This window comes from Psammomys obesus, unplaced genomic scaffold (assembly GCF_907164565.1).
Source record: "Psammomys obesus unplaced genomic scaffold, mPsaObe1.curated_primary_1811, whole genome shotgun sequence".
Lineage (NCBI taxonomy): Eukaryota > Metazoa > Chordata > Mammalia > Rodentia > Muridae > Psammomys > Psammomys obesus.
The window spans coordinates 14959027-14977275 of record NW_026591598.1 but is presented as its reverse complement, the minus strand read 5'-3'; positions in this window follow the sequence as shown (position 1 = coordinate 14977275).

The window sequence follows — 18249 nt, the reverse complement described above, 5'->3', positions numbered from 1 at the left end:
CACACACACACACACACACACACACACACACACACACACACAGGCAGGATTGGGAGCTGGAGGCTGGAGCCAGCTTCATCAGCACCAGATAGAGAATTAACCTCTGCGTGCCTGACTTATTTTTCGAAGTGCTCCCAGCTTACCCAAGTCTCACACTTGACAAACAACAGCTCACTCTTGCTCTCTCTCCCCCCCACCCCCTCATCCACCTGCCTCTCCACCCTGCATTCATCAATGGGCATCAATATCAACTCCACTTCTTGGTTGTGGAGAACCATGCTGCCATGAGCAAGGGGGAGCAGGGTCTCCTCCATACAGAGACTTCACGCGTCTGAATAAATGCCCAGAGAGGGATTGCTGCACCGGAAGCTGGCTCCATTTTACCTCTTTGAAGCACCTCGTTGTGGTTGGCCATCGAGGAGGTGTTCGATGCAACCACTGTGCTGGCTAATGTTGATGCCAAGTTGACAGTGTCTAGGATCACCTAGGAGATGCAGCTCTGAGCCTGGCTGAGAGGGGGGGTCTCTAGATGAGGCTAATGATCCTGAATGTGGTCAGTGTCGTCCCATGGGCTGGAGTCTGGACCTGAATTAAAAGGAGACAGTGAGCCGAGCAGCCGCATCCGTCTCTCTGACCACAAGCCGAAATGTGACCTGCCGGCTGGCGGACAACACCCTCAAACCATGAGCCAAACCGAACCCTTCCTTCCTCCCTAGGCTGTTTTTGTCAGGTGTTTTGTCATGCCAATAATAAAAGAAACAAATGCAGACACAACGGAATGCTATTCAGCCATTAAAAAAAAAAAGAAAGAAAGAAAGAAAGAAAAGAAAAAAAGAATGAGATCCTGCCAGTCGAGGCATCGTGGATGAGCGTGGCAGACACGTTATGAAGTGAAATAAGCCAGGCCCAGAAGAACAAAGACCAGCCCATCCCTGTTCCCGTGTGAAAGCTGAAGTTGCTCTCATGGAAGTGGAGAGCAGAGCGTGGTCAGCAGGCCAGGAAGGGGGTGGGGCGAGGGAGCCGGGGAGGAGCGCTGGTTAGCAGGCTCAGAAACAGCTTTCTAGCTGGCTCTGGCACTGCTAGGAGACCCCTGCCCACAGCCCACAGGAGTTCACACGAGCTAGAAGAGACTCTAAAAACTCCCAACACAAGCGATAGAGGGTAGCAGTGGCGGGCGTACCAATTTCCCTGTGTGTTCACCAGGATGCCAGCTAGTTCTGGCTGTCCCACGTGAATATGCACAGGTAGATGTGCCAATCAAAAGAGAAAAAAAAGTATAAGGACTGGAGAAATATATGTAAAGACAAACCTAACGCATAAAGTGTGACAAAGGGAACAGAGAAAAGCACCCGTCTCAGAGCCAGCTCCTTGCTCCGTGAGAGGTGGCAGCCCCAGGCTGAGCATCTGAAGAATGGCAACTCAGGCATCTGCCCATCTACCAGCAGGATAGCTAGACCACCACCCGGCTTCCCCATCTTATTATAGGGGGCGGAGTGCTGCAGATCTCCTGATGTCTCTGAAAGATGAAATCATGACTGTCTCTCCAGCACAGGAAACAATGATGAGTGAAAAGGCGAAAGGGGAGAGAGAGGAGGGAAAGATGCAGGGCTTATGGGACAGAGAATACCAAGGCTGACTGCTCTCTTCTTCCACCAGAGATCAAACTCAGGTGGCTGGGCTTGGTGGCAAGCACATTTGTGTGCTGAGCCATCACATGCCCCCTTCCCCAGGCTGACTCTGGACCATGGAGGAAGGATCCGAAGAGTCAGAGAGGACCCAGCCACAGGCCTGAGCCATCCTCAGGATGGCTCATGACTCGGGACTGGTGGGGGGTGGGGTTCTGTATGCTCTCAGAAGCCATCCACCCATCCTCTTCCCACAGCCAATCCAGAATGCCTGCATCCATTCTTCCCTTCACTCCAAACTGACCTGTGATCAAATGCCAGTGATTCTAGAAGGACACAAGTGATTGGCAACCCAAGGGCCAGGTTGTCCAGGAAATAATGAAGGTTCACGGGTCCAGGAACAGTCAGGCCTCAGCACCTAGTGACACAGTGGACATTGGGGTCACATGGCTGTGGAATGGGGGAAGAAGTTTGCTCTCTATAGCAGTTGGCAATTGAGGAAGCCCAGGCCAGCGCAGAGATATAGAAAGTCCCTATTCGAGTCACAAAAGACATTTCTTTAAACCTGAGGCAAAGGAAAGCCATGGCACGCCAAGCCCCTTGCTGCACTGGACCTATGCAGGCCATTGGCTGGCCTTGGGGCTTGGACAGAGGTGAGCTGAGGCTGGTTGGTTAGAGACAGCTCAGAGGCACTGCAGGATGGGCAGGCCTGATCTACATGATGGCAGGTCACTCAGCCAAGAACCTATGTAGCTGGGTGGCTGCGTGAGTGACTGGGAGTATGGGTGAGTAGATGAATGGATGGGCGGAAAGAAGGGTGAATGGGTGAGTAGCTGGATTGGTGATGGATGGGAGATGAGGAAGACAGGTGGATGGATTATTGGGAAGGTGGATGAGTTAGGAGATGGATGGATGGATGATTGTTAAGATAGATGGATAGGTGGATAGGTGGAAAGATGGGTTGGTGAATGAACAGATGGATGAATGGAAAGATGGATGGATGGATGGTGAAATGATGGGTGGATGGATAGATGTGAAGGTGAACGGGAAAATGAAGGTGGATAAACAGGCAGATGGGTAAGTGGGCGGGCAAATATGCAAATGGTTGAACCGGTGAGTCAATTAGAGGGCGGAGTTTGGTGTTTCTTTCTTGCCAAGGTCCATTGTACATATAGGAGAGATGAACTTCTGACCTACAGTGAGTCCCAGCCCAAGGCACAAGAGCCAAAGGGTCTGTTACCCATGTGGTGACTCTGAAACAGTGGGAAGAAGTCATCTTTAAACTTTGGGTTTCAGACTGAAAGGACTTCACTGTGCTTAGCTCTAGAACTTAGTTTCTGGTTTTTTTGTTTTTGATTTAGGTTTTTTTGGGTTGTTGTTTCTAAGATAGGGGTTCTCTGTGTAGCCTTGGCTGTCCTGGAGTCGATTTGTAGATTTGCCTGAGTGCTGGGATTACAAGAGTAGAACTTGGTTTTTAATAACTTGGAAGGAATGGCTTCAGGGAGTTAGGGGAGTCTGTTTTCCATGCAGAATGTGAATTAGGAAAATGACAGCCATTTCGTAAATAAGGGAAGTGACTCCTAAAGTTACCCAACATGCCGAGGGAGTGTGGAGTCTCTGGAGACTGGAAGTCCCACACTCTTCCCCACTCCTAGACTTCCTGGGAGCTCAGGCAGACAGGGCATTGCCACCCCTTGGATTTGGATTTTGTATTCTCTTCTCAAGGAAAAAGAGGTGCCCGAACCTGTCACTACTGGAGACACCTGACACAAGCTGGTTTTGACATGCTGCAGGTGCCTCTCTACACCCTGGGGTGGTTGTGACATCCCATGGGACAGAGGCAATGGCATTCGGCATCTATCTAGCAGCTAGAAGCAGGTGGCGACCCTGACCTGGTCATGAAGACACTCACAGATTAGTGGCCACTCCACTGAATAACAGTCCCTGAGCTCTGGGAATCCTTATCAGGCTGCACACTTTCTGGCACCCTGACCTGGAATCAGGAGGTCTGGTCACTCTTATCTGGGAATCACAGAGCCTTAAAATGGCCTTCTGGAAAAGCAGCAAGAGGGAGAAGCAAACAGACTATTGTAGGCCACTTTGTAAATAAAGTTTTATTGGCACATGGCCCGGGTTAGTCATGAATGTCATCTGTGGCTGCTTTTAGGCTCTAGTGGCAGAACAGAAGAGCTGCCTTAGAAACCGAAAGCCTACAAAACCCCAGACTTAATGTCTAGCCCTTTGTGGAAAAATAGGGCTGACTTCCATTTACGGAGAACTTTTTCCCAGATCCTGGTGGGCGCCTCCTTCTGTTCTTTAGCAATCATTTCCAGGCCTCCTCCAAGGTCTGATTGTAAGGTCTGAGTGAGGCCTGAGCATCATCATGTGTGTATATGACTTGGCATGTGTGTTCATCTGTATACATACAGGTGGCACACACATACGTGTGTGTGATCATACGAGGCCAGAAGTTAACTCTGGGTGTCTTGCTTGATCAGACACGACCTTAGTTTTTGAGGCAGTGTTTCTCACTGAGCCCAGAGTTCGCTGATTCAGTTAGTCGAGCTGGCCAATGAGCTGCAAAGACCCTGCTGTCTGCCTCTCCAGAGCCTGCAACCATTGCACTCAGTTTTGTATATGGTTCTTAGTGATTGCAACTCAAGTCTCCAATCTCAGGCTGAGGACACGTTTTCTTCCCTAGCATTTCTTTTGCTGGGATTAAAACACCATGAACAAAAGCAACTTGGAAAAGAAAGGGTTTATCTCATTTAGGCTATCACAACATAGTCTGTCATTGAGGAGGTCACGGCAGGAGCTCAAGGCAGGAACCTCACTGGAAGCCTATGGAAGAAGGAAGATTTTGCTCTTTCATTGCTTGCTCTTGCCTTGCTAGCAAGTCCATTTCGTCACTGGCATTGGAGCCTGCTTCTTTGGCATCCCAGAATATTCTGAGGACAAGCTAAGCCATCCAGCCTTGTGGACTGAGCTACTACTAGATTCTTGGACTCTGCTTTCATAGCCAGCCATTGTTGGATTAGCTGGATCATGGCCTGTAAATCATTCTAGCAAATCCCCTTTTAATGTGGAGAGACTCATTGTGTAAATTCTGTTACTCTAGAGAACCCCGACTAATACGGAAGGGTACTTGGTGGTCCTGAGGCAGGATGCTTTGGTCTAGACTTTGAAACCTACCAGACAGAGTAGGGATAGGATTTCAGCTCCACATCTGAGGCTCTGACTGCGCACAGGTCACTTGGTCACTCTGACTTGGAGTGCCTTTCTCCCTGTGGGAACTGTGATGGCTGCCAAGGGGCAGCTTAACTGAGACAATCTCTACGGAGTGTCCCCTGGGGCCTGGCACAGGTGGGTACTCCTGACGGACAGCTCTGGGCTTCCTGCTCCCTGACCGTATCCATTTCCGCAGTTCTCCAAACCTCCCCAACTTCTCTCCACCCTCAGCTCACTCCAGCCCCTCAGGGAACCTCAGCTTTGATGAGACCCTGGTCCGCAGCATGGTGAGGTGCACAGCCGAGAATCCTGGAGCCCTCAGTCACTTCGTCCCTGGAACTCTTCTGGTTTACATGTTTACTCTCAAAATATTTGCTTTCTGTGGCCACTATTTGCCCAGAGCTGACGTCAGAGGAGGACAATCGACTCCCTACCAGTGCTTTCAAAGAGCAAGGTCAGCCTCTCCCTGTCCCCTTCATTGTCCCGCTCCTGGCTCCTCAGCCGAGTCTTCTGACCTAACCACATGCAGAACAAGTCGGCAGGAGACCAGGAAAAAAGGCAGGGTCTGGCCCCAGCCTGTGGCATTCCAGCCAGCCAGCCCCAAGTCATCGGTACTCTCCCTGAGCCGCAGTGGCCCCTCTCTGTCCTAGAGAACTATCTTCCCTAAGCTCCAAAGCTCCTTACCCTGTGAGGGGCCACAATTCTGTGCCTCCTGGTCCCTAAAGGATCCCCGGGCCGGGAGACATCAGAGGTTCCCTGGCCGTCTCTCTGCCCTCACCTCTCCACCGCTCTGCTGATCCACAGCCATGAAAAAACGACGCTGCCTTTCACTCAAGTCTGAAAGCCAAGCTGCCCAGTTCACCACAGAGCCTGCCACCCCAATCCACACAGGAGGCTTCCTCACAGCCAGGCTTTCTCAAGCCGAGCTCCATTAAGCTCCATCAAGCTGCTGCGCCCTGCCTGGCTGTGTTCCCCAAGAAGAATCTGACACTAGTTCAAAGGCTAAGAGACCTGTGAGGGCAAGCCAGATGCTGACCTGGCATATGTGGCTGTGTTGAGGGCACAGGAAAGCAGTTGGACAGGGAGCCCACACCTCCAAATGACTCGGCACGGGCCACCCGGAAGCTGGGGATGATTATTAACTTATTCTTCTGGCACACAGCAGTGGAGGTCAGGGCCACGGACCCCGAAGGCTTGGAGCTTGGACTCCAGGCAGACACACTAGTAGCTGGGGAACCAAGAGGAAACCACAGCCTCTCAGAGCCTCAGTTTCTCCAACGGTGAAATGGGGATGCTAATACTCTGGGCCTCACAGAGCTTCTGTTTGGAGACAGCCCCTCTGTCTGAGGCAGTTTTAAGGTCCTGGCAGAGGACCCCTGCCCAATGTTAGCTCCCCCAGCCCCAGAAAAGGATCAGACATACTACAGTATCAGGAACAACTGATCTCAAAGCACAGCGTCCTTAAAACAGTCCCATAGGGCGGACATCACTGTGTCCACTTTACAGAGGTACAAACTGAGGCTCAGAGAGGTGAAGCACTCACCCCAAGTTCAGCACAAGTCAGCACCCTGAACTCCTGGCCTACTTCTACTCCTGGCCAGGGATTTAGATCCTACTGGCTCCATATGGCCAACCAGAGGACGTCCAGGCACTCGCTCCAAGCCTCTGCATTACTCGGACTTCAGGCACGCTGACCTGAGCGGAGCTCAGCAGTAACTGTGGGCAGACAGCGCCATCCAGTGGCCGCCACAGCAGTGAGCGATACATTGACTTTGCAATAGCAGCACCTAAGGAACAAGGGACCCAGACTCTCGCTTTCACTGGTCACTGGCTCCTTTACACCCTGACACAAATCTCTTAAATAATGCCATCGTTTAAATCTGTGAGGAAATGGAACCACCATTTAAAAGAACGCTCTGAGAACACAGGATGTCATTGAAGGCAGAGGACTGCAGACGGCCACATGAGGCGGCAGGGTGAACCGGATCGGAGCGCAGATCATCAACGCCTCTCTCCCCGCAGCCCCAGCGGGAAGCTCAGGGCTGGTTTATCATGCTCCAGCTGCCCTGTTCCCATTTGTTCCCCCTGATCTCCAAGGGTATAGTAGGCAGGGCAGGAGGGGCGGAGGAGGGAGAGTGACAGCTCCAGGCACTTGATCTCTCGATGCCGTGTGCCCCAAATCTTGCTCTTCCCTGGGATTCCTTGCCCTGAGGTAGCATCTTCCAGCATCAACAGAAGGCTGTCTAGGCTGTCGGCTTTCTGGGGACTCACGGGCTGCCTTGGGGGCTATCGTCTGCCTCCCCAGCCTGCCACCCACTCGGCCATAGCCCTCTCTCCAGAGCCAGGTGTTGTTTAACTCTGTCTCGCTGGGTCCTCCATTCAGCCACCACACTGCTGCCGGGGCCACCATCTTAATCATCTCCACTCGGGAACACACATACACACACACAAACATATATATATACACACAAACATACACACACAAAATATGCATATAAACACATACACAGGATGACACACCCATGCACACAGAAGCACACACACGTATATAGATAAACAAACACACACACAAACACATGCAAATACATATACACACAAACATCTACATGTGCAAACACACACACACACACACACACACACACCACATGCAATGTGAAGTCAAATCTGCTTAGCAGAGCCAAACCCAGAGAATCCCCCGCCCTGGGATCCCTGCCCTTCCTCCTGCACCCACCATTGCCTCCGCTCTCCTCCCCTCCCTCCGCTCTCCTCCCCTCCCTCCGCTCTCCTCCCCTCTGTCCACAGTGCCGGTTCCTGACGACAGCCTCCCTGTCGCACACACACCCTTCGGGGCAGCTCTTCCCGCTGTACCTGGCACACTTCCTGGCCAGCGGACCTGGGAGGAGGGAGAGTGGGGGCTGAGAGAGAGGCCCCTGCAGCCTGCTCACCTGGGCTTGGTGAGGTAGTTGCTGGGTCTCGGCACAGTGCCTGCTGCATAGGTAAACCTCCATAAATAGAGGTGGCCATTTGTTCCCATTCCCTCACAGGACTGGAAATGGCCAGGGCAAGAGTCCTGTCTTAGTTATCATTATACCCCAGTAGCCAGCCTGGGTGTTGGGCTGCAGAGGCTAAACTGACTGTTAAATAGATGTTTCGCTGAAGGGGAAGAATTGACGGATGGATTGGGATAGAGAGATGGATATATGGAAGGATAGATAGGCGCATGGGATTGATAGATGGTGTAGATGAATGGGTGGGTAAATAAACGACTGGGGTGGATGGATCGGTGACTGGACAGATTGATGAATTTACAGGCAGATAAATGAATGGTGGGTAGGTGGACAGAGGGCAGGATGAATGCATGGAATGACAGACACGTGAGCAGATGAAGGGGTAGACAGGTGGACAGATAATGGGACAGATGAAATGATCAATAAATGGGAGGTGGTAGATGGATGGATGGATGTTTGGATGGATGGATGATGTGGCTAAAGAAGGAAGGATGAACTGCAAGAGCCAATGTCTATCCACTAATTAGACATAAACATTTGGAGGACTTTCTAAAAGTGATGTCCCCTGGCCCCACCCACAGGGCTGTTTCTATTTTATCTCTTTCATGGCTGTAGAGAACTGACTCAAAAACATGAAGACACCTGCTAGAGTCTGATGGTGGTGACACTGATGATGAAGATCCTGTCTTCAACAGACCCCACGTGCTTCTGCCCCACATGGCTTCCTGCTGTGGGAGTGGCTGTGACCAGCCCTGGGAAGGCAACAACTGTCATATATCCAAGCCTACCCGTGCTTCTAGGTGCCTCAGAGTTACCTCAGGTAATCCTCACAAGAAGGGAGGCTACTGCCTGTAGCTCTGTTAGGGAGACGTAGAGAGAATGGTCCAGGAAACGTGACCGGGAATTGTGGCTGTTATCGCTGTGCTTATTTGGGTTATGCCTAGTGCTGGGCTATTAAGGACACCGTGTGATAATACATTGAAATTACCGCCAGCTCCGCACTGCAACTAACCAGCCACAAGGTGGCGCCCTTGGCTGATAAACCGACCTTGAGTTTGGCAGGTACTAGCTGGTCAGCAGGACTCAAGCATTCAGGCACATGGAATGTGTTTCAGAAAAGCAGCTTCAAGAATCTGCAGTTAAAATATAAAATATAGAGTCTATTCATTCAAATATGACCACACAGCCGTGAAATATCACCCACATTCAGGTGAATCCAAAGCTTCAAAGCGAATTCATCAGAATCCCCTTGGCTTCCTCAGAGTCAGGCCGTGCCAAGCATAGCCCCCAGCAGGTTCTTTCCTTCCTTCCTTCCTTCCTTCCTTCCTTCCTTCCTTCCTTCCTTCCTTCCTTCCTTCCTTCCTTCCTTCCTTCCTTCCTTCCTCCTTCTCAGTCTCCCTCCCTCCCTCCCTTCCTCCCTCCCTCCCTTCTTTCCTTCCTTCATTTCCTCCTTCTTTCCTTCCTTCCTTCCCTCCTCCTTTCCTTCCTTTCTATGTAGCCAAGGCCAACTTGGAACTTGCTAAGTAGCCGCAGATGACCTTGAAGTACCGTTGCTCCTCCCACCTCCACGTTCCAGGCACAGACCACTTGTGGTGCAGAGGACAAAACTCCTTTGTGTGTGCTGGACTAGCATTGCGCCGCCTGAAGCTACACCAGCGATTCTCAATCTGTGGGTCATGACCCTCTGTGGGCTTTCATTATCAGACATTTACATTACGGTTTGCAAAAGCAGCAAAATCACAGGTACGAAGTAGTAACAGAATAATCTTGTGGTTGGGGGTCAGCACAGTGTGAGGAGCTGTAGTAAAGACTAGTAGCATTGGGGAGGTTGAAAACCTGCTCTAGACCTTTCTAAAGTTCATGGACTGCTACCAACAGGACAGGTGCCTCCCCCGCAGCTAGCTCTGTCCAGCCAAACCCAGAGTGCCTCCAGTGGGGAATTACTTCCTAACATAAGCGCCCCTGAAGTCCTGCACTGACAGAGCCATCCCATAAGGGTTGTTGATCTGGAGGCCGAGTTGGTCAGAGCTCACCCTCGGCTTTTGACTCCCTACATCCGCCTGTATCATTTAATCCTTCTGGATGCTGAGGGAGAACATTCCCAAGCCCAGACAGGTGAGGGGTAGATCCGCCTTGGTTGGCCGATGTGCCGCAGGGCTGCGATTCTGGTCCAGCTCCGTCCAGCTCCCGGGCTGCATCCTCGTGAGACTTACCTGATCTTAGCTCTGGGGCAGAGGGAAAAGGGCAAAGCCCTCGCCCTTTCAGAGAAGAGGCTGCTTACAAATAAGGCTTATTGCAGCCTGCTCGAGAGAACACTTGCGATAAGGCTCAGCGCTGGAAAGCTTGTTGGTAGGTACAAGGCCCTGGGTTCTAGTCCACAGCACTGAAAAAGGACGTGGATCCCTTTGCTGGCTGTGGGGTGGGCTCAGCTACTTGGGGGCGGGACTTCTGAGGCATCCAGCTGAGAGGCCCTGGAAAGAGGTTATGGCATTGAAGGGCCAGCCATATGTCTGGCTAGCTGCTGGGCAAGGCAGGCTGCTCAGTCCTCTGCATGTTCCATTAAGAACACGTGCATAATGGCACTGCCTGTGCCATCGGCTGTGAGCAGTAAGAGAGAGCGGGAGGCATCCAGCATAGGGCCTGTCCTTGTGAACTTTCCTGTCGCGTATTCATTCCTGTCATGCCCAGAGCCACACAGCCAATGAGTGACTGAGAAGCCTCAGTTCCACATGGCCAGCCAGACCCTTGCAAAGCCTGTCTTGAGGAAGAGCAAGAAGTCAGTAGGAGCCTGGGTCCCACCCTCTCTGGCCCACCCACATCTTGATGCGTCCCTCCCTGGTGGGTTTAAAGGAACATTACCCTTTCTACAGTCACGGACAGGGTTGAAATTTTTCCGTTTCCTTTTTGCTAATGTAATATCTGAAGTTGATTTCATTCCCTCCAACAAACCTTAACTGAGCCCACAGGCACGTGGAGTTAGGCACATGGAATCTGAAGAAGGCTGGTGTGCTGTTCCTACCTAGGGAGGAGAAAACAAGCAGACACCCAAAGACACCCGTGTGGGGGTGATGGCACTGGGAGTTGGGGTGTCAGCCTAGTGAGAATGTCAGGCAGAGACCGCTGAAGGATGTGACCATAGGGTCTGCAGCCTTTGAGGCAGGGGGCTGGCAAGAAAGAAGGGACAGGACAGGTATGGCAGCATACTGCTGCACTCTCAGCTCCTGGAAGGCTGCGGCAGGAGGGCTGCAAATTCAAGGTCAGCCTGGACAAACTCAGCAAGCTAATCTGTCTCACACTAATCTTTAAAAGTTGGGGATGGGCGCTGGGTTGTGAGTGTTGTTCAGTGGTTGGTGCTTGCCTGGTTTGTGCCAGGCAAGTCCCTGGGCCAACCAGTGGAAACTCGAGGAGGGGGAAGAGGAGGAAGGAGGAAGAAAACAAGGACAAGGAAGAAAAAATAGGAAGAGGAAGAGGAAAGAGAGAAGGAGGAGGTGGTAGAAGAGGAGCCAGGACTCACCTGGCCTGGGAGAGGAGGCCAGCCCCTTCCAGTAGGATGGCTACCCCATAGCTGAGGGACAACTGGACCAGAGAAGTTGGCATATGATTGACCACTGTTTACTCACAGTTCCAAAGAACACCAGAGTCTGTGACGTCTAGGGAGTGGCTCTTGGAGTCTGGTAGGGACTTGGGTTTTGAGCTATGGTGGACAGGAATTCATCCTGTGCTGGGGCCACACCTGGAAGGGAGGCCTGGTATCACACTGTGTCCCGAGAGTCACCAGAAGCAAAGGCCAGGGTGCCCTCCAGTCCAGCCCCTCCTGCTTAATTTTGGCTGGCTTAATACAGGAGAGTTATCATCGCTGGCAGGGAAGAGGAGCCAGGCCCCGTGCCTTTTGAAGCCTGTGTGGCTGGGGCTCCTGGGGTGGAGAGTTCTCCGCAGCTGCCTTTGTGCTCACTTGGATGCTCCCCTGAAGGTCATTAGCACCAAGGTCATTAGCTACATTGCGTTTCTGGGAACACAGGGATAGTTGTTGGTTATTGGATGATATTTCTTTCCAGGGTCCTCTGGGAGCCTGAAATCACTCAGAGGCCAGGAAGCCTGCGCTGTTGTTCAGCTGTTGATGTCAGCTGCTCCCAGCAGCCCTTGCTCAGCAGGTGCTTCCCTGCTCTGTCAGGCAATATCTGCTCCTCAGGAAAAGATGGAGGTGGATTTGAAGGGGGCCTGGGTCTTTGGCTGGCATGCTTGGGGAGTCACTGGGCAGTCCTAGCATCTTCACGAGCTGAAGGTTTCAGTTGTGTCTACAGGCGGGGAATAGCTATAAGTGGCACCTCATCCACTCAGGTGCCATTGAAATGCCCACCTGTCTCTTTGCCGCTCTTCTGCTCATGACCTCCGACCTCTCAGTGCTGCCCCCTCATCCCACCCAATCTCACCCCATAACTACTCTGGCCTCAAAATCCCATCCTCCTGCCTGTCTCCTAAGCGCTGTGATTAGATGTGTGTGCCACCAAACCTGGCTTTCTCCACGCCCCCCCCCCCCGACTCTACCTTGGGTCCAAGCAACAGTACTGCCACATCCGGATTGTTATCAGTCTTTAAGGAGTTCCTAGCTGCCAACAAGCCTGTAGCACTCCTGTGTTGGTGAGTGTTGGTTATCAACTTGGTAGACTCTAGAATCACTTGGGAGGGAGGCCTCCAGACAGGCCTGTGTGTTTAGGGGTATCTTGATCACCTAAGGCAGGTGGGAAGACCTGGCCCATGGTAGACAGCCTGAGCTCCTACTCAGAATCCTAGACTGTATGAATGAGGAAAGTGAGCCGAGGCTGCAGATTCAGAACCAGCTTAAAGCTCTTGCTGCCCTGACTTCCTCACAGTGATGGACTGTATTCTTGAACCTTGAGCCCAAATAAAGCTGCTCTCCCTCGGGGTGCAGTTGTCAGGCTAGCAGGAGGAGGAAGTCAGGCTGTACTCCACTGTTGCCTGGCAGTGATGGCTGTGCTGAGAAAGATGCCCGGAGCCTCTGCATGCCCTCCCACAGGTGGCCATCCAGGCATTCCCTCCTTCAGCACACATTTGTAGCGTCTTCCCCCACACCCAAGCCTCATCATCATCATCATCATCATCATCATCATCATCATCATCATCAGAAATGCACCGAGAACAAGGCCTGGCCCTCCTGTAGCACGGCTCCCTAAATGCCTGTGTATCAGAGCCACACAAACATCCAGTGTGTGCTCAAGCAGTGATAAGTGCTAGCAGAGACAACAGGGCAGCTGAGGTAGAGAGAGCGAAGGAGGGAAGGTAGAGAGAGTGACGGAGGGAAGGTCATTTGAAGAGAGCTCAGGGTCTGTGTACTTTCTGAGGGAGGGGAGTGGGCAGACCCGAATGAAAGGGGATCCATCCACGTGAGGACATAAGGCGGAAACAGTTGCATCCCGTGCATGGACACCTGCTAGCTCCAGAGTCCGAGGCGGTGACGTGCAAGCCAAAGATACCCAGAGCTAGAGAGCACAGGTGGAGTGCTCCTCACCCACGGGGGATTAGACCTGGACAATGGAAAAGAACCGGGGAGGTTTTTAAACAATGGTGTCAGGGAATTTCTGTCAACACGCGCCCAAAGTAAAATCCAAGAGGACTGATAAGATGGGAAAATATTCTCAAGACTTAATGACCGACTGAGAAGGCCCGAAGCTGTGACCCCATCCGCTCTGGAATGGTGAATTTTCTTAACTATTTGAGAAATCCTGGAAGCAGAGCCTAGCCCTGAAGGCATCTTCTGTGGACCTTCCTCAGCTCACCAACCCACTCCTGCCTGGGTGTGAAGGCCTCTTTCAGGCTCCAGGTCAGTGCTTTCACACTAGGTGTGGAACCTCTCCTTGGGATCACCCGGGATCACCTCTAGCCTGAGTCGAGGTGAGTGTGCATGCGTGTGTGGCTCTCGAAAGGGAGGCGTGTTTCCCAGGGGGGAAGAGACAGAACTGAGGTCTTCAGGCTGTGTGCCGAACCCTGGTTGGATGCGGCAGTAGCTATTTTAACTCCCACAATAACCAGGGGTGGGCACTTTGCCCCAGTTAACAGGGAATCCAGAGATGTCTTAGGGCCAGAGCAGTCAATGGTGCAGAGTGGAGGGCTGACAGGCAAGCTGCATCCGGTTCCTGAACTGACTGCCCACCTTGAACAGGCTTCTAAATGTATTTGCTGAATGTCCTCGTGTTTGACATAAAGAACCCCAGGCTGCTGGGTGCAGTGGCTCTTCCCTGTAATCCCAGCACTCCTGAGGCTGAGGCAGGAGGACTGCCAAGTTTGAGGATAGACTGAGTTATATAAAGAGACTGTCATGAACTAGGTGTCTCCTGAACCCTCTCTAGCAAATGGGCAGCAAGGGCTGAGTCGGTGACGGAAAGGGGGTCTTCCGTTCACATACTCTCTCAAGCTGTGTCTGTGTCCTCAGGGGAGAAGCCCACCCTCACCCTGGGAAGAGACACTCACTAGAGGAATCTAGGAGGCTGGAGAGGAGCAGGTAGGGACTATGCAGGACCCTGGCGAGGCTCTTAAGCCATTGCACCTGGTTCTAGCCCAGGTGTCTCCCAGGACACCTGTATTCAGCATTCACCCAACGCTGGCTGAGGTTTCTGCTTAGTTTTTGGCAGGGTCTCTTACGCCTTTTGCCAAATTCTGATCCTCCTACCTCTGTCTCCTAACTGCTTGGCTTATAGGTGTGTAATACCTCGTCAACTCTAAAATACTGTGTGTGTGTGTGTGTGTGTGTGTGTGTTGTATGTGTGCCATGGTGTGTGTGTAGAGGTCAGAGAGCAGAGTTTTGGAGTCAGTCCTCTCTTCTTTCACCATGGGATCCGAGATCAAATCCAGGCCAGCAAACTTATCCGGCAAGCACTTTTAACTGCTGAGCCATCTCGCCAGTCCTGAACTTCTAATAACTGGGCCAGCTTCAGAAATCCGAGGTCACAGACACCACTAAAATGAAAGTAAAGTCCCCGAGGCTGTCTCTCTCTCATAGGCCACAGAATCTCACAACAGCTGGCACACAGCAAGGGGCTCGATAAGTATCAGTGGAATGAACGTACACGCAGCAGGAAGCTGACCGGCACAGGGGTCGGGCAAACCGGGTTGATTACAGAGACTGGACATAAAACTGTATACAATGAACAGGTCTGCACACACCTCTTCATGGAGCAATGCGTTCCTGATCTCAGGCAGATGCTCAGCGAGAGCCGTGTGCTCAGCTCCAGACACCACTCCTGATGTGCAGACGGCACGGTGAGCGGAGGAGACAAGGTCCCTGCTCTCAGGGGATTGGCGTTCCCACGCCGAAAGGTGGCTCACAAACAAATACAGTCACACGGTGTGACACGAGGGGTGCGTGAGGAAAAACAAAGCCAGCCGGGGAGAAGATGGCTCAGTTGGTAGAGCACCTGCTGTGTGAGCATGGGGACCTGAGATCAGACCCCAACAGCCATGTAAAAAGACAGATGTGGTGAGTGCCGGCCATCCATCTTAGTACTGGAAGCGGAAGAGATCCTGGAGCTTCCTGGCCAGCCAGTCTAGGCAAACTGGCAAGTTCCAGGTTCAGCAAGAGACCTTGTTTTAAGAAATACAGTGAAGAGAAACTGAGAAAGACACCCAGTGCTAACCTCTGACCTACAGAGAGAGAGAGAGGGAGGGAGGGAGGAAGGAAGGGAGAGAGGAAAAGACAATGAAGCAGGTAAATGGGTGACGGGGTCATGGAGACGCTATTATAAATAGCTAACAGCCTCTCAGAAGACAGTATTCCAGTCAGATGTGGTGACACCCACATGTATTCCCAGGACTTGGGAGGCTGGGGCTAAAGGATTCGGAGTCCTGGGCCTGCCTGGGAGACAAAGTGAGGGCCTAGCCTAAAAAAGAAGAAAAGACGACATTGGGGCTGGGGGTGTAGCCCAGTGGTGGAGCACTTGTCTGGCATGTGCGAGGCCCTCGGCTCAAGCCCCTACGCCCCAAAATAAAAAAGGATGACATTGGAGCCGAGACATGAAGGAAGCCATGTGGATATCTGAGGCAGGAGATTTCCTCGCACCTGGAAGAGTTGAAAGCAGCACGAAGGCATTTCATCCGGTACCCAGGCCTCAATTTCAATCGACTGAAACAAAATAAAGGCTCTTTGAGGTGCAGATCTGAAAGTGGAACAGAAATACACTCCACATGAAAGGCAAACCTTCGCCTAATCTGTTTTTGCTGCTATTGAAATCTTAAGTGCCTCCTTTATGGCAGATGCTCGCAACCTGCCGGGGAAGGAGATGCTCCAGGAATACAACTCCAAATGAAAACACAAAACAAGTGAAGACAGCCAGGAGAAAGGCCTCCTGTGAAATAACTGGAAGTGGTGGGAGCTCCGCTCCACGAGATTAAACAGTTGGAGGCAAATGATGCAGAGCGCTGTAGAGGAAAAGATTGGGATAAATCATTGCGAGGTCCCAGGTGGAAGCGCATGCCACTCAGAGATGCTCTTTTGGGGGACAGTCTGCTCATTCTGGAAATGTTCGTTGGGCACAGTGGTGAATCCCTGCAACACCAGCACCTGTGACACTGAGGCAGGAGGATTAAGAGTTCTGGGTCAGTCTGGACTCCGTAGTGAGACTATCTCAGAAGAGGTGCTATTACTGAGCAGCCAGGTGTCCGTGTTTGCAAATCCAGTTCTGGGGAGCTCGGTGCAATGGGATCAGAAGTTCAAGGTCATTCTCCGCTACCCAGTGAGTTGGGGCTCTGCATGAAACCTGGACTACTCGAGACCCTATCTCAAAAAGATTAAAAACGAGAGATAAATGGAACTCAGATCCGCTCTTAGGAAGGTCCAGTCTGGTCCCAGGCTTACCATTCGAGTTCCCAGGCTTATCGTTTGATTTAGTATTTTATTCTTCAGTTTCATCTTTTACTGTGTGTCTTTTATTTCCAGCTTCCTCCCTCTTATCCCATAAGCATGATTCTCAGGCTCTCTGTCATTTTGTCTGCGCTTACAAATGTATTTGCATTTTAAGCTCATGTATCCCAGTAGACAAAGGACTTGCTTTATTTTTCTTGTGTGTTCAGTGTACATAACTGGTATGTGGCTGTATCAACCGCTCTTTATCTTTGAGGAACGCTGCCGTTGCCTGGTGTGGATTTAGTCCTTTTTGACGGTAACATCTAATTCTTGAGTCATGCACATTTTGTTTTATTGAATCATTCTCTACTGAAGGACACTGAAGTTGCATCCAAGTGTGTTGGTGTAACAATGCTGTGACGTGTCCCCGTGAGTTTAGTTTAGATGGTTCCCTAAGGTTGGTGCCCGGCTGCGATCTGTGACAGAAAGTGGTCCATGCCGCTCGAAAGCGCGTCACTAAACTGCTTTCCAAACAGGCTGGGCCGCTTTTCCCAGCAGTGCACTGCTTCCGTTGTTTTTCTCCCTGTGACAGGAACAGCCTGATTGAGGAAAGGTTAATTTGAGTTCATGGTTTCAGAGGGATTGCAGCTTGTCAAAATGGGGAAGCCAGAGCAGCAGGTGTGGTTTGTTCTGTGGCAACAGGAGCATGAGGAGATGGTGTGGATCAGGAAGCTGAGAATGGGACCCAAAGCAGGGACAGGGTCTTAGTTAGGGTTACTATTGCTTTGATGGAACACCATGACTAAAAGCAACTTGAGGATGGAAGGGTTTATTTGGCTTACACTTTCATAGCACTGTTCATCACTGAAGAAAGGCAGACAGGAATTCAAACTAGGGCAGGAACCTAGAGGCAGGAGCCGATGCAGAGGCCATGGAGAGTGCAGCCTACTGGTTTGTTCTCCATGCTTTACTTAGGCTGCTTTCTTATCTATAACCCAGGATCACCGGCCCAGGAGCAACCCCACCCACAATGCACTGAGCCCTCCCACAGTAATCATTAAGACTAAAAAGTGACCCACCCAGTCTTGGAGAGGATCCCAGGTTCAGTTTCTGTGGAAATTGTGGCTTAGATGTGAGGTCAGATCCAAGGAAGCAGAAGCCATGTTAGGGGAGGGCTCAGGGGACAGTTTTTGGGGAAAGAAGCTTTTTTAATCTTCTGACAAAATAGGAAACTAAAAATGGAAAAACAAACAAGTAAACAAACAAACAGAGTTCCTTTTTGGTAGTAAACATAGCTGTGTTGATTTGTGAAGGCTGGTGCTCCTACAGCCATCTTGTGTCTAAGAGGAGAGCTGGTGGCCGGTGTGCAAATTAAGACAATGCCCTGAGGACAAAAAGAAACTTTAACACAGTCCTGAATTACATTACTTTGGGGTCTCTTGTTATCAGAGATAAAAGACTATTTTAAAAACTTAGTTTAAGTTAATTTCTTCTTCTTCTTCTTCTTCTTCTTCTTCTTCTTCTTCTTCTTCTT